Consider the following 14,843-nt stretch of genomic DNA (forward strand, 5'->3'; position numbering starts at 1 on the left):
TTGAAATCTCCAACTATCTACGGAGGCCCCCCGACATGTCTGCACGGATTGAAAAGAGCAACAAAAATCTTGAAAAAGATTGTCGAAAAAAGTTTCGAAAAAAAGGAGACAAAAACTCTTGCATTGCAGAAAAAGGCAACAAACCTGTTTTTTTAAACATTGAAAAAGGCGACAAACGCGTCAAAATAATTGTCCAAATAAACTTCGAAAAATATGCAAAAAAAAAAAGCTTGAAAGAGGCGACAAACACGGCAAATGTTTTTTTTGAAGTTGTGATTATTTGGGGGTTATAAGCCCCCCCTCCGCATGCCCCCCCCAGCTAGAGTATTGTTAAAACAACATTGATACCGGTTCCTAAACGATACCAAAACCAAAAGAAATGAAAACATTACATTACGACACAAATCTTTGTGTTAATGTTCCAGCTCGTCGTCGTGTCTGCATGGATTGCCAAAAAGCGATAAAAACATTTAAATAAATTGTCGAGAAAAAAACTTGAAAAAAGGCAGCAAACAAGTCAAAATTTGACGTTGAGATCTCCAACTATCTACAGAGGTCCCCCGACATGTCTGCACGAATTGAAAAAAGTGACAAAAACTTTGAAAAAAAATTGTAAAAAAAAAAAGAGAAAAAATTGTCAACAAAAAACTCTTGAAAAAGGCGACAAACACGTCGAAAGAATTGTACAAAAAAAACTTAGAAAAAGCAGACAAAAGCTTTGATAACACTGCACAAAAAGACAACAAACATGTCGAAAAAAATGTCATCACACCTGGACCCAGATCAATAATCAGTTTATAGGGAGGAGTATCGCTAAAACATTCAAATATTGTGACTTTGATACCGGTTCCTTAACGATACTTTTTACAATACCAGTTCAATCAGGAGAGTCTTGTTTGTTTTGATATACCACAGCATGTAGTTTACGATGTATTGGAGATTGGACTCCATCGTTATTAATTAGGGTTGGGTATCGTTTGGGTTTTTTCCGATACCGATGCTAAATTGGTACGTTTAAAACGGTGCCGGTGCCTAAACGGTGCCTGAACCGATACTTTTAAAGAAAGTAAAAAAAAAAGAAAAAAGAAGGGTACTAAACAATCGGCGACATTTAAGAACAACTTGTTCATTACTACGGCCATATGGCCAAAATAAATGATTTATTAGTAATGTAATAACCATAATTTATAATAAACAATAACTTATTTCACCAGTAAATTGCTGTTGAATGACAAAAACAACCACCAGGTGGGAAAGATGTATTTTACAACAACTTTGAATGCACCGCGAAGCTGTAGGTTACCAGTTTCAGTGAACGCACCGTCTGTGTTTTTCCAACGTGGGCAGCTGCTGCGCTGCAGAGCACACTGTTGAAATCCAGTCACACTTCACACTGTTTAACGTTAGCTGTCAGCACTTTAACCGGGATTAATCCAGCTGATAGCTAAAGCTAGGCTAACGTTACCTGCTGTCGAGTGTAGTGTAAAGTCAGGCACCGAAATGAGGTACCGAAATTTTCGTTCTTATTCGGTCTCGTTACTACTGTTGGTATTGGCACCGAGTTTTGGTACCCAACACTATTATTAATACATTTAATATATTAATAAATGAATGTAGAGGTAGTGAACCAAGATGTAACCCCCCGATGGAAGCCTATGGGATCCTTGGCCGGTCCTGATTGGTTTATCAGAAGGTGAACGCCTCCAGCGCTGATTCGCTTTGGGAGGGACTGATTACTTGTCAGGTCTTCCCGAAAGAATTTCCGCTGAGCTACATTTTTATGAAACCAAAAGAAATATAAAAATTATAAAATTACGGCACAAATCTTTTTATTTTTGTTTCAGCTCATCATCGTGTCTGCATGGATTTAGAAAAAGCGATAAAAACAATGAAAAAAGTGACAAAAACTCCCGACATTTTTTTTCAAAAAATAGAAGAAAAAAAAAAACTGTCAAAAAAACAGAAAAAAACTCCGAAAAAATTGTCAAAAAAAAAAAAAAAAAAAATCCGTTAAATCCATCTCTGTGTAACGTCAGACAGCCAATCACAGACATTATTAGCGCTTAGTGGAAGCATGCTGCGTGCTGATTGGCTCGCTGAAGCTGATGAGATTTGTATCTAGATGTCTTTCCGAGTGCTGCAGTCTTATTCACGGCAACTTTTACACGGCTGATTCTTTAGGGGAAAGGTTTTTGGCAAGTTTTAATCTTGTGGTGGCAATCTTGGTTCCTAGATTTAGCGTAACATTTGCTCTGGTAGTATCGGAGTGTGACAGCACCCAAAACATGGATCTCTCCCACCAAAAGCGCGAGATTATAGTTTGAGCTGTGTCTACAGAAACCCAGCTGACTCTCGTTTCACCCGTGCTTTCCATCTTTATGCTAACATAGGCTAATCCAGCCGGAAAGTCCATTTAAGAAGGTTTTAAAGCAGCAGGGCAGTTATTTAGGGGGCTGGATCTGGCAACCCGGTCGTGTTCCTCACTTCCTAACAGATCTGTTTGTTGTCAACAGAAAGAGGAACCAGATGAATAATCAGTTTATTGCTTCATAAATCCTCTCTTTCTTTCACTTTGTCTGCAGAACTTTAGATATGAAATATGATCATATTTGCTGTCAGATGCTTCGCTGTAGTTTGAGTGTCGATGTGCAGGTAGAAGCCCGTCTACCAGGGATGGCACAAACATTTGGAGGGGCTACTGCTCCACACACACACACACACACACACATACACACATTTTACGTTACTATAGCTAAGGCCATGCTGCGCGACGTGATGCAAACATTACAAGCTGAAGCTGCACTTTATTCAAAGCTCAAGTGGATTTTTTGGCTACTATTCACAGGGACATTTGTCATAATCTCCAAGGCTGTGTCTCATTCGGCATACTTCCATCAGTACACTCAGGTAGACACCTCTCAAAATCTGACGAAAATCTTTTAAACTGACCTTTGTCGATCTGAAATGGAGACATATTCAGCAACCGCACTGCCTGTTTCTCTCTTAAAATGTTTTCAGAAACACGTTACGGTGAACTATTTTTTGTAAAATACGAGATCGTATTCTGAACGAGACACCCGTTATGCTCTGTTGTGAAATAGTGGCCATCGCTGAGGGCAAGATTGGATTTAATTTGAGGATTTAATAGGCTCGTTCACCAGGAGGGGCAGCTAAGCCAACCAGGGCAAACGGCCAGTTGCACAGGCAACAACAGCCCGTACCTGTGCACGTCTAAGTTTAAGAAGGATGGCTTTTTTTGCACAAGTATAGAAAATGGTAATTTTCTATTTTCACAGCTCTTTGAGTAGCTCAAATGTTTACTGTACATTTGTCTTTTAATTGTTTTAACCCTGTGCTTGTTGTGGGTCTCTGTTGCAACTCTTGCAGATATTTCTCCCAGTGTCCAAAACTAATTTCTCCTTGGGGAGACTAATAAAAGATACTTTGACTTTTTTTCACTCTGTCTGAAGAACTTTAGATATGAAATATGATCATATTTGCTGTCAGACTCTTCGCTGCAGTTTGAGTGTCGATGTGCAGGTAGCAGCCCGTCTACGGCGATGCAGTTTTAATCACGTTTTAAGGGCTGTGGTTTCGGCTACACCGTGTGGATTAACTCATCTTTATTTCTGTGGCATCAGTATGAAGCTCTTATCGTCCCAGCGTGTGTAAATGTTTCCCCTCACATCCAGTTTCTCTTTCCATGAACAACCGTCAGAGTCTGATGCAACAGCTGCTCAATTTATTTAAAATGAAGAGGAGAAATGTGGACGGAGCAGGCTTGTTTCTGAGGAAAGACACGATACTAAAATCACACTGAAAGAAAACCACAAAATGCTAATTATTCTGCTCTTCTCTCTCTTTTAAAAATGTGAACTTGGTGATAATAGTCTTAAACTTTCCCCTAAAACTGCATTAATCAATATTCTGGGGTAACTTTGGTATTTTTCAACCTGGACCCCTATATTCAATACACGCTCAAAGTACTGATGGGGATTATTTACATGGATTCTGGTGATTAGCTGCTAGCGTGGCACGTCCTCATACTCTGCTTCTGACTGGCTAGTAGTCCTTACCTAGCTACTGTCAGGGCACTCCCTCATACTCTGCTTCTGACTAGCTAGTAGTCCTTACCTAGCTACTGTCAGGGCACTCCCTCATACTCTGCTTCTGACTGGCTAGTAGTCCTTACCTAGCTACTGTCAGGGCACACCCTCATACTCTGCTTCTGACTGGCTAGTAGTCCTTACCTAGGTACTGTCAGGGCACGCCCTCATACTCTGCTTCTGACTGGCTAGTAGTCCTTACCTAGCTACTGTCAGGGCACACCCTCATACTCTGCTTCTGACTGGCTAGTAGTCCTTACCTAGGTACTGTCAGGGCACGCCCTCATACTCTGCTTCTGACTGGCTAGTAGTCCTTACCTAGGTACTGTCAGGGCACATCCTCATACTCTGCTTCTGACTGGCTAGTAGTCCTTACCTAGGTACTGTCAGGGCACTCCCTCATACTCTGCTTCTGACTGGCTAGTAGTCCTTACCTAGCTACTGTCAGGGCACGCCCTCATACTCTGTTTCTGACTGGCTAGTAGTCCTTACCTAGGTACTGAGCATGTGCGACTCCCAACAAAGATGGAACAGAAGTGAGATGTCTCACTCCGTAGCTAAAACAGAGAGCTCAACACACAGGGTGAAAAGAGGAGCTGCAGCAATGTGCAGTACAACAAAAATATGGTGTTTTTTTATTATATAAAATTAAACCACATAAACCTATTCTGGTACAAGCTCTAAATACAATTATGAACCTGAAAATGAGCAGAATATGAGCACTTTAAGATATAAAATAACTAGATGAAGTCAAGCCCTTTCTCTGAGCTCGCTGCCGTTAGAATGAGTTTGTTTTAAAAGTGTTTCTGTATAAGAGAAAAACTTTATGATGTGAGGTGTTCAGAGGCTGTGACTGAGGTGGAGAGATGAGGGATGAAGGGAGGAAGATGTCTGCTGTGATTAGATAAAGTGGAGAGATTGTTACTTTAACAGCAGTGATGCTGAGGGCGGCCCAATGACCCATCTGACGCCTCCTCTAATTGGGCTTCTTTAATTAGCCTGCTGAGGCGTCACCGTCACTCTCGGCCGCCGCAAAACAGAGACGGAAAAAAAAAGATTTTGGCGGGCGGAGCGTTTCCTGCACCTCAGCTCAGGGACTTCCTGATTGGGCCCTCAGCTTTTCTCGCCAACCTTGCAGAGAACCGGAGAGCGAGCTATAGCTGTTAAGTTTCGCCTGAAAAGGCGTGGAGGGAATTCGGGAGTGTACAGTTTCCAGGTAACGGAGCAGCTGCTGTCAAACGTTTAGACAGCTTGCTGTTTGTTTTCTTCAACGCTGCTCCTCTTCCTCCTTGGGGAGGGAGGGAGGGGTAAAACCAGCACTCTCGGATTTAAGACTTATTTAATTTAGCTGTGAATTAAATGTGCTTAGTCTGTTGTTGTTGTTGGGATTGCTCTGTGTGGTATCCTAACTGTAATATTTACCCTTTTTGACAGGGGCTGTGTCTCCAAGCGGCTACCTTGCACACTTCATTAACTTAGTTTTAAGTTTATGGTGTTGTTAACGCAAAAAAGTCAGAGCACTGAAAGTACCAGGATGACCCCCCCCTCCTAAAAACGGTCAAAAAGTTCAGTGTGGAACGATGGACACAAAACATAAACGGACATTTGGAAAAACAGAAAAATGGGTTAAAATATCAAAATTTTCATTTTTTTCCAGCTTTGACAAATTAAAAAATTGGATATTTAAACTTTCCAATTTTCTGTTTTTATTAAGAGGATCAGAAATTTAGAAAATTACAAAATTGCGTCTGGGCTCCAACTATTCAATACTGCGATGGCATTCTCTCCTTCGTTCCGCCTAGCTATTTTTAAAGAACTATACAAACATTATTTTTTTACTTTTTGCAACTTTCACTGTCTATGTGAATCCCTATGCAGGGTTATCAAGGCGGGCTCCCCAACTACAGCACGTGATGACGATGGCAATGTCCACGGGTAGGCTACCATGAACCGGACAGGACAGGATCAGAGAGACACATCCAGTCCTGTTTTTCACCTTTATGAGGCAAAAAAAACTGGCTTGTAAAAAGTCACGTTGTCATGTGGTCAAAAAAGCACAGATTTGAATCAAGATTGCATAGTGTCTATATTTAAAGTAAGTAAATACATTTGGTGCTTTTAACTTAAAAGGTCCTATGACATTCTGCTTTTTGGATGCTTTTATATAGACCTTAGTGGTCCCCTAATACTGTATCTGAAGTCTCTTTTATATAGACCTTAGTGGTCCCCTAATACTGTATTCGAAGTCTCTTTTATATAGACCTTAGTGGTCCCCTAATACTGTATCTGGAGTCTCTTTTATATAGACCTTAGTGGTCCCCTAATACTGTATCTGGAGTATCTTTTATATAGACCTTAGTGGCCTCATAAAGTGAAATTTTCATGCCATGGGACCTTTAATGGGCTGTGTTCATTTCACGGAATTCTGCAAAAAAATATATATATATATATATATATATATATATATATATATATATATATGTGAAAGTAACTAAGTAACTTGTAAAGAAGCCATGCCTGTCCGTTTGTATTAACACTCTACATTAGCATCAGTGTTTATTTTGACTTCCTTCTGAAAGGCAATCATTTCTCCCTATATCTGGATCTCTGTCACCACATTTGCAGTAGTAGTTGTGGCTGATTGCCCTTTCCAGGACACCTGAACTGCCGATGGGAAATGCAGAAGAGGAAATAAAAAGACTTAAGGGGTAAAACTGGTGTGTTTTTCACTGAGAGGAATTCAGAAGGAGACATCTAACAGCTGACCTCGACTCTTTCATTCGTGCAGGGAAGCAGAGAGAAACATGGAGGCTGGAAAAAAAATGTATTCACTCCGAGAGCACAAATAATCCACTTACTTTAACGTAAAGAGGCCGTCTTCAGCTTTGACGAGAATCCACAGCATGACAGCATGCACTCAGTCCACTGGGAGGCCTTTAAATGTCTGGATGAGGCTCACCTGTACAGGTGTGTGGCCTGACTGTGAACCCAGTGGGCGGGGCTGCAGCCAGTGGTTGGAGGAAGTATTTAAACCAATCAGATTGCTTGATTTGCAAATCAAGTCGTGAGCTATTTAAATGTCTTAAATATACATATATGTGTATTAAACACGCTCAACTAATTATTGGATCACAGAGCCACAAATATGAGGTTGATTGGTAGATAAATGGATAAAACATTTTCATTTAATCTTAAAGGTGCAATATTTAATATTGTATGTAATACTGGCAGCTAGCGGTTAAAATAGTTACTGCACTACCAATTCAAAATACTGCAGAGTCGTTTCCCCCGCCCCCTCCTGCCCAGAGTCGAAGTTCACGGGGGTTGCCAGGCTGAGAGCGCAGCATTCACAACAACGTTGCTAGACGCTTTTCTCACATAGCCAGACATTACTCCACAGCACAGCAGAGTAGCCAACGGTAGATGCTAGTCTCACATAGCCAGACATTACTCCACAGCACAGCGGAGTAGCTAACGGTAGATGCTAGTCTCACATAGCCAGACGTTACTTCACAGCACAGCGGAGTAGCTAACGGTAGATGCTAGTCACACATAGCCAGACGTTACTTCACAGCACAGCGGAGTAGCTAACGGTAGATGCTAGTCTCACATAGCCAGACGTTACTTCACAGCACAGCGGAGTAGCTAACGGTAGATGCTAGTCTCACATAGCCAGACGTTACTCCACAGCACAGCGGAGTAGCTAACGGTAGATGCTAGTCTCACATAGCCAGACGTTACTCCACAGCACAGCGGAGATGCTAGTCTCACATAGCGGAGTAGCTAACGGTAGATGCTAGTCTCACATAGCCAGACGTTACTCCACAGCACAGCGGAGTAGCTAACGGTAGATGCTAGTCTCACATAGCCAGACGTTACTTCACAGCACAGCGGAGTAGCTAACGGTAGATGCTAGTCTCTAGCCAGGCACTCCACAGCACAGCGGAGTAGCCAGATGCTAGTCTCACATAGCCACACTCCACAGCACAGCGGAGTAGCTAACGGTAGATGCTAGTCTCACATAGCCAGGCGTTACTCCACAGCACACGGAGTAGCTAACGGTAGATGCTAGTCTCACATAGCCAGGCGTTACTTCACAGCACAGCGGAGTAGCTAACGGTAGATGCTAGTCTCACATAGCCAGACGTTACTTCACAGCACAGCGGAGTAGCTAACGGTAGATGCTAGTCTCACATAGCCAGACGTTACTCCACAGCACAGCGGAGTAGCTAACGGTAGATGCTAGTCTCACATAGCCAGACGTTCTCCACAGCACAGCGGATAGCGGTAGATGCTAGTCTCACATAGCCAGACGTTACTCCACAGCACAGCGGAGTAGCTAACGGTAGATGCTAGTCTCACATAGCCAGACGTTACTTCACAGCACAGCGGAGTAGCTAACGGTAGATGCTAGTCTCACATAGCCAGACGTTACTCCACAACACAGCGCAGTAGCTAACGGTAGATGCTAGCTATATTGACAGTCATAAAAGCCCGTGCTCACGCGGAGCTCTGTAACCAACTGACAGACACACTTTTTCGGCTTAAAATGACAGTATGAACCGCTAAAAACACAACAACCTCACTGTCCTCTCCACACGCCAGTCAGGCACACTTCCTCGGCTTAGAATTACAATACGAAACGCTAAAAATACCACTACCTTGCCGACGGAACACACTTCATTGGCTTAGAATTACAGCAACAATCGCTAAACACACTGCAAACTCACAGTCCTCTCTTTCCGATTTACAGCCCCCCTCTCGTGGCTTACAGTTTTTTTCGATCGCTAGACGACAGTGGGCACAACTGGAGTCACATGTGCAAAACTCTAACTCCAGTCTGCAAAGCAGCAGTTCACGTTTACCAAACTCTAGTTAATTTTTCATTGCTTGAACACAGTTTTCAAAACTCTACACACTTATCCCATGACTTTAACCACAACGTGCACAACACTGTAGATTTACAGCACTTTGTTCAAATGCTACACTGTTAAATGTTTCTGTAAATTTACACCCAAATTTCAACATGATTAACCTGTTATATTTAATAAATGCGCCTTACTGTCAATTTTTAGGGAATATATGTTAAATAACACCAAATGTTTGTTATTTTACATCTCATTGTTAAATAACACTCATTTTTGTTATTTAACCGCACATCTATCTGAAATAACATGTTCATACAGTATTTTTTGCATTCTGGGAAGGAGCGTAGAAGAAGGCATTTGAACCTGCAACGAACACACACGGAGATCCATGTCGGAAGATCGCGGTTTTAATATCGACCAAAATCTCAATAATCAGGTGAGATAAACTAGAATTTCTTTAAAGTCATGCATAGTTTTAAAATCAGTGATGTTGATACTAAATGCCACGGACTTGCATGACATGAAATGAACTAACTTAGCTAGCTAGCTGCTAATGAGCCAAGGTGATTCCAGCTAGCAAGATTTCGATAGTTTGTCCATTAATCTTAGAAAACAATTATTTTAATGTCCATTCATGTATACGATCTAAATCTATAAATAATAGGCTACCGTTTTGCCTAAGTAGCATTCCCGTGGTCAAGTTTGTGTGCCATTCTTGCCATGTCTTTCATTCATTGCTACGTCTGGTTAAAGCAGGTTCATCCTGAAAATCAAACGGCTAAATACATTTACTGATAGCTGTTAATGATGCTAGATAGTTGGTCTAAGACTGTATTTGATGATTTCAAATGATGTCAGCTGCTCGTCTTTGATGGATTATAGTAGTTTGGGCTACAAGACATGCTGGTGTGACTATTTTATGTGCAGGTTTTAGCCTAGCAATGAGTTAAATCCAGCAAAAACAGCTACTACTGATTGGGCTAGTGCAGTATCTATGTGAACAGCTATTCTCTTTTAATTGCATTGGGATAGTGGGTCAGTGTAACGCTTATCAGTTCAATTTTCTAAGCACAAACGGAAATTTGGAAAAACAGAAAAATTGGTTAAATTTTTCATTTTTTTTCCACCATGACAAATAAAAAAAATTGGATCTTTAACCTGTTTTTCCAATTTTCTGTTTTTATTCAGAGGATCAGAAATTTAGAAAATTACAAAATTGTGTCTGGGCTCCAATTATTCAATACTGCCATGATATTCTCTTCCTCTACTTTGTGGAATATGCAGGTCATTAACTTCATATGGACCAAAAAATAAATAAAAACTGATAGACTTTGGGGTTAGAGGTGCTTGCAACTGATGGTTTCAAGTGCAGGGGGGGGGGGGGCGTAGCTAGGCGGAACAAGGAAATGAGAGAATACCACGGCAGTATTGAATAATTGGAGCCCAGATGCAATTTTGTAATTTTCTAAATTTCTGATCCTCTGAATAAAAACAGAAAATTGGAAAAACTATTTAAAGATCCAATTTTTTATTTGTTAAGGTGGAAAAAAATGAGAAATTGGATATTTGAACCCATTTTTCCAAATGTCCGTTTGTGCTTAGAAAATTGAACTGACAAGTGTTACACTGACCATAGTGCACCCTGTTTTGTGTTTTTTTGCTGTTTGGATTATCATTGACTTGTAGATAAATGTGTACATTTGTTTTTGTTTTAAATTAGAGATGCAGATGCAGGGTACCATCCCTGATCACACTGCTGATCAAGATGATCTCCCATATCTTGTATGTAGTGAATTCAATGTTATCAAACTAAACTCTGTATTCAAAATTAAAACTAAAACAGAAATTTGACAGTTAAAACATTTGTTTCAGGAGAAACGGGAAGCCGCTTCCAGCGCTGGATGCTCAGCATTGAGGGCCAAATTGTGTGTGAAGGGATCCAGTCCACCTTCCTGTTTTTACATCTTTAACCTACAGTACCAAGAGGAGGCAGCCTGCACGCTTGAATTCATCCAGAGGTAAGATATTGTCTGTTAACACCTGCATTTGTTCTGGCCTAGCTGTGGCTCAAGCATGGTTTCAACAGGTCTGGTGATGGGATTTAGCAATTAACTTGGCTTTAGAAAGTTTGAGTGCAACTTACAATATTCATAGAGGCAAGAAGATAGTGCATGTTAAGTATAGTTCATGTACATTTGTTGACTTTGTTGTGCTGTTAGTCTGTGTGAATTACTATTTTTAACTAGTGTATAATTTTTACAGATGCTTTGTGGGTATAAACCCAGAAAAAAGGACAAAGGTTGCAAAGGGGAAAAAAACGAAGAATGGTCAATTCACACGTCGCCATCCTCTTGCATAGGCTCTTGGACTTTCAGTGGGATTTCATTTGAAAATGGTGAGTTAGATGTATACATTACACATATGTTCAAACAGCAATGATTCAGGAGACTGGGGAAATTCATTCTCAACTCCCTTTCAAAGTTAGAATGCTGAACTCCTCTTCCATGCTCCTTTGTCATTTTGTTTTTGTTCTTTCAATTACTTTTACTCATCACACTTTCTATTATTTTATGTTATTCTGTCTGTTTTGTGCTCTGTTCCTGAAATTAGCTTTTGGTAAAGCCATGTGATTTAATTTTGGATCAAAATGAAATTCATGGATCTCTCTCTCTCTCTCTCTCTCTCTCTCTCAGACCCAAGACTTTCCAAAGGATCCTCATTGTGTGCTTTGTTTTACAAAATGGTTAGTGGTCTAAGCAGTGACAGTGTTTTTATTGTTTATTGCTCTTTACAGTATTGACCAGGAGTTCCATGAATTTAAGTTAAGTCTTGGCTTGAATGTATTCATCCATGTTGAATTTCAGTGGTTTGGGTAACATTAAGTGTTGAGGTTCAGTATTTTGTTATATTCAAGAATGTATTTAAAAATGTATTTGCTACAACTATTTTTAAGCCATGAACATGAGATTTGTTTGTGATTAACCTGAGCCTATGTGTAACATTTTTGAGTGACCAGGGGCCTCATGTATAATAGTTGCATATGCACGAAAAGCTTACGTACGCTGGTTTTCACGGACACTTTGTGATGTATAAAAAATTAACTTGACGTGAGAATGTGCGGGCCGTCCGCAAAGTCTTTTCTGGCTCTGTAACGTGGCAAATTCTAACTGAAAAGTGCCGAAAATCACTAAACATTACAAAATAAAGTTTCCACTACAGTTACTGGCATACCTCTGTAACGTTGTCTATGAAAAAAAAAATTATATCCGCTGATACTCACTACTAACATAAAAGTTTGATCATTTACGTGGACAATGTTTCACATCTTTCACACAACTGTTTAATTCGCAGGTTACGTAATCTCTGTTAAACATGAGGACAGAAAATGATTGATAAATCCACTTAGAAAATACTTTCAGTCATCCTCTGTATTTCCCATAGATGAAATATCTTACTTGCGGAAAATTACACGAAAAACGCAGTAATGTCCATCTCCCCAGGAACAAACGCTGTGTCGGGGGACTAACTCATGTGATGCGTCATTAATCCCGTGGATGATTTGTAGGCTATAAAGTGAACAAGGTGTGTGCTGAGTCTGGTCTCTCTAACCTCTCCTCCTCTGAGTCTGGTCTCACTAACCTCTCCTCCTCTGAGTCTGGTCTCACTAACCTCTCCTCCTCTGAGTCTGGTCTCACTAACCTCTCCTCCTCTGAGTCTGGTCTCACTAACCTCTCCTCCTCTGAGTCTGGTCTCTCTAACCTCTCCTCCTCTGAGTCTGGTCTCACTAACCTCTCCTCCTCTGAGTCTGGTCTCACTAACCTCTCCTCCTCTGAGTCTGGTCTCACTAACCTCTCCTCCTCTGAGTCTGGTCTCACTAACCTCTCCTCCTCTGAGTCTGGTCTCACTAACCTCTCCTCCTCTGAGTCTGGTCTCTCTAACATCTCCTCCTCTGAGTCAGGTCTCACTAACCTCTCCTCCTCTGAGTCGGGTCTCACTAACCTCTCCTCCTCTGAGTCTGGTCTCACTAACCTCTCCTCCTCTGAGTCTGGTCTCACTAACCTCTCCTCCTCTGAGTCTGGTCTCACTAACCTCTCCTCCTCTGAGTCTGGTCTCACTAACCTCTCCTCCTCTGAGTCTGGTCTCTCTAACATCTCCTCCTCTGAGTCAGGTCTCACTAACCTCTCCTCCTCTGAGTCGGGTCTCACTAACCTCTCCTCCTCTGAGTCTGGTCTCACTAACATCTCCTCCTCTGAGTCTGGTCTCACTAACCTCTCCTCCTCTGAGTCTGGTCTCACTAACCTCTCCTCCTCTGAGTCTGGTCTCACTAACCTCTCCTCCTCTGAGTCTGGTCTCACTAACCTCTCCTCCTCTGAGTCTGGTCTCACTAACCTCTCCTCCTCTGAGTCTGGTCTCACTAACCTCTCCTCCTCTGAGTCTGGTCTCTCTAACCTCTCCTCCTCTGAGTCTGGTCTCACTAACCTCTCCTCCTCTGAGTCTGGTCTCACTAATCTCTCCTCCTCTGAGTCTGGTCTCACTAACCTCTCCTCCTCTGAGTCTGGTCTCACTAACCTCTCCTCCTCTGAGTCTGGTCTCACTAACCTCTCCTCCTCTGAGTCTGGTCTCACTAACCTCTCCTCCTCTGAGTCTGGTCTCACTAACCTCTCCTCCTCTGAGTCTGGTCTCTCTAACCTCTCCTCCTCTGAGTCTGGTCTCTCTAACCTCTCCTCCTCTGAGTTTGGTCTCTCTAACCTCTCCTCCTCTGAGTTTGGACTGACACTGAGATGTATGTTGCTCTGTAACTGCTGCCACTATTCTCTTGCTTTCCACTTCGACATTAAACTTTATTTTTTTATTACTCTGCCATGGTTCGGTGCATTCACCGCCCGCTCACCATTTGCCATTCTGGGCATTTTCTTTTATTGCTTATCCAAGATGACAAACCTCCAAACGGAACATTTTTTTCTCGCCTCCGCGATCAGCACCTCAACCTCAGTCAGTGAATTTTTTTTTTTCGTCTGCAGCGGGATAACCCGTTGTGATTGGACAAAGAATGACGAAATTTATAGTAATTTACATATTCATTTATGGGAGGAGGCAAGGCGGGGTCAGTCACTAATTCATGTGCGCTCAATTTCACGTGGATTGTGATGTACAAAGGAAAGGTGCGCAGGACCTGGCGTACGACCGGTTTTATACATGTGAATATTTCTGTGCGTAGGTACTTTTCAAGTTTTGGCCGTACGCCATCTTCTGGTATGAAAGCTGCGCAGTATTTTATACATGAGGCCCCAGGGGTTTGAGTCTTTTTTGCTGAATTTTAGCAGTTCAGGGAACATTAAATGTTGAGGTTTAGGATCCCATCCTGCACAACACAATGCCCGATGCAAGTGTCTTTGCTAGTTCAAGACCGACCCAGTTGTCAGTTTTCCGTCCTGCGCCCATGTCGTTTAAACAGTAAATGCACCTGAACCCATCTGTGGCCCATGGGTGTGCATGGTCTTACAGGGAGGTGTGTTCAGGTGCATTCTGGGTGTGCTGGTCTTACAGGGAGGTGTGTTCAGGTGCATTCTGGGTGTGCTGGTCTTACAGGGAGGTGTGTTCAGGTGTATTCTGGGCATGCTGGTCTTACAGGGAGGTGTGTTCAGGTGCATTCTGGGCGTGCTGGTCTAACAGGGAGGTGTGTTCAGGTGCATTCAGTGCGTGCTGGTCTTACAGGGAGGTGTGTTCAGGTACATTCTGGGTGTGCTGGTCTTACAGGGAGGTGTGTTCAGGTGCATTCTGGGCGTGCTGGTCTTACAGCGAGGTGTGTTCAGGTGCATTCTGGGTGTGCTGGTCTTACAGGGAGGTGTGTTCAGGTGCATTCTGGGCG

At 42.1% G+C, this 14,843-nt stretch overlaps 1 long non-coding RNA gene across 1 annotated transcript; it reads left to right on the forward strand.

Moving 5' to 3' along the window:
- The first annotated feature begins 10,679 nt into the window (after nucleotides 1–10,679).
- LOC114562378 (uncharacterized) lies at nucleotides 10,680–11,302 on the forward strand. The gene is made up of 3 exons (XR_003693499.1): nucleotides 10,680–10,756; nucleotides 10,847–10,992; nucleotides 11,237–11,302. It is a non-coding gene; the product is annotated as an uncharacterized LOC114562378 (long non-coding RNA).
- The last annotated feature ends 3,541 nt before the right edge of the window (nucleotides 11,303–14,843 follow it).

This window comes from Perca flavescens, chromosome 10 (genome assembly GCF_004354835.1).
Source record: "Perca flavescens isolate YP-PL-M2 chromosome 10, PFLA_1.0, whole genome shotgun sequence".
Lineage (NCBI taxonomy): Eukaryota > Metazoa > Chordata > Actinopteri > Perciformes > Percidae > Perca > Perca flavescens.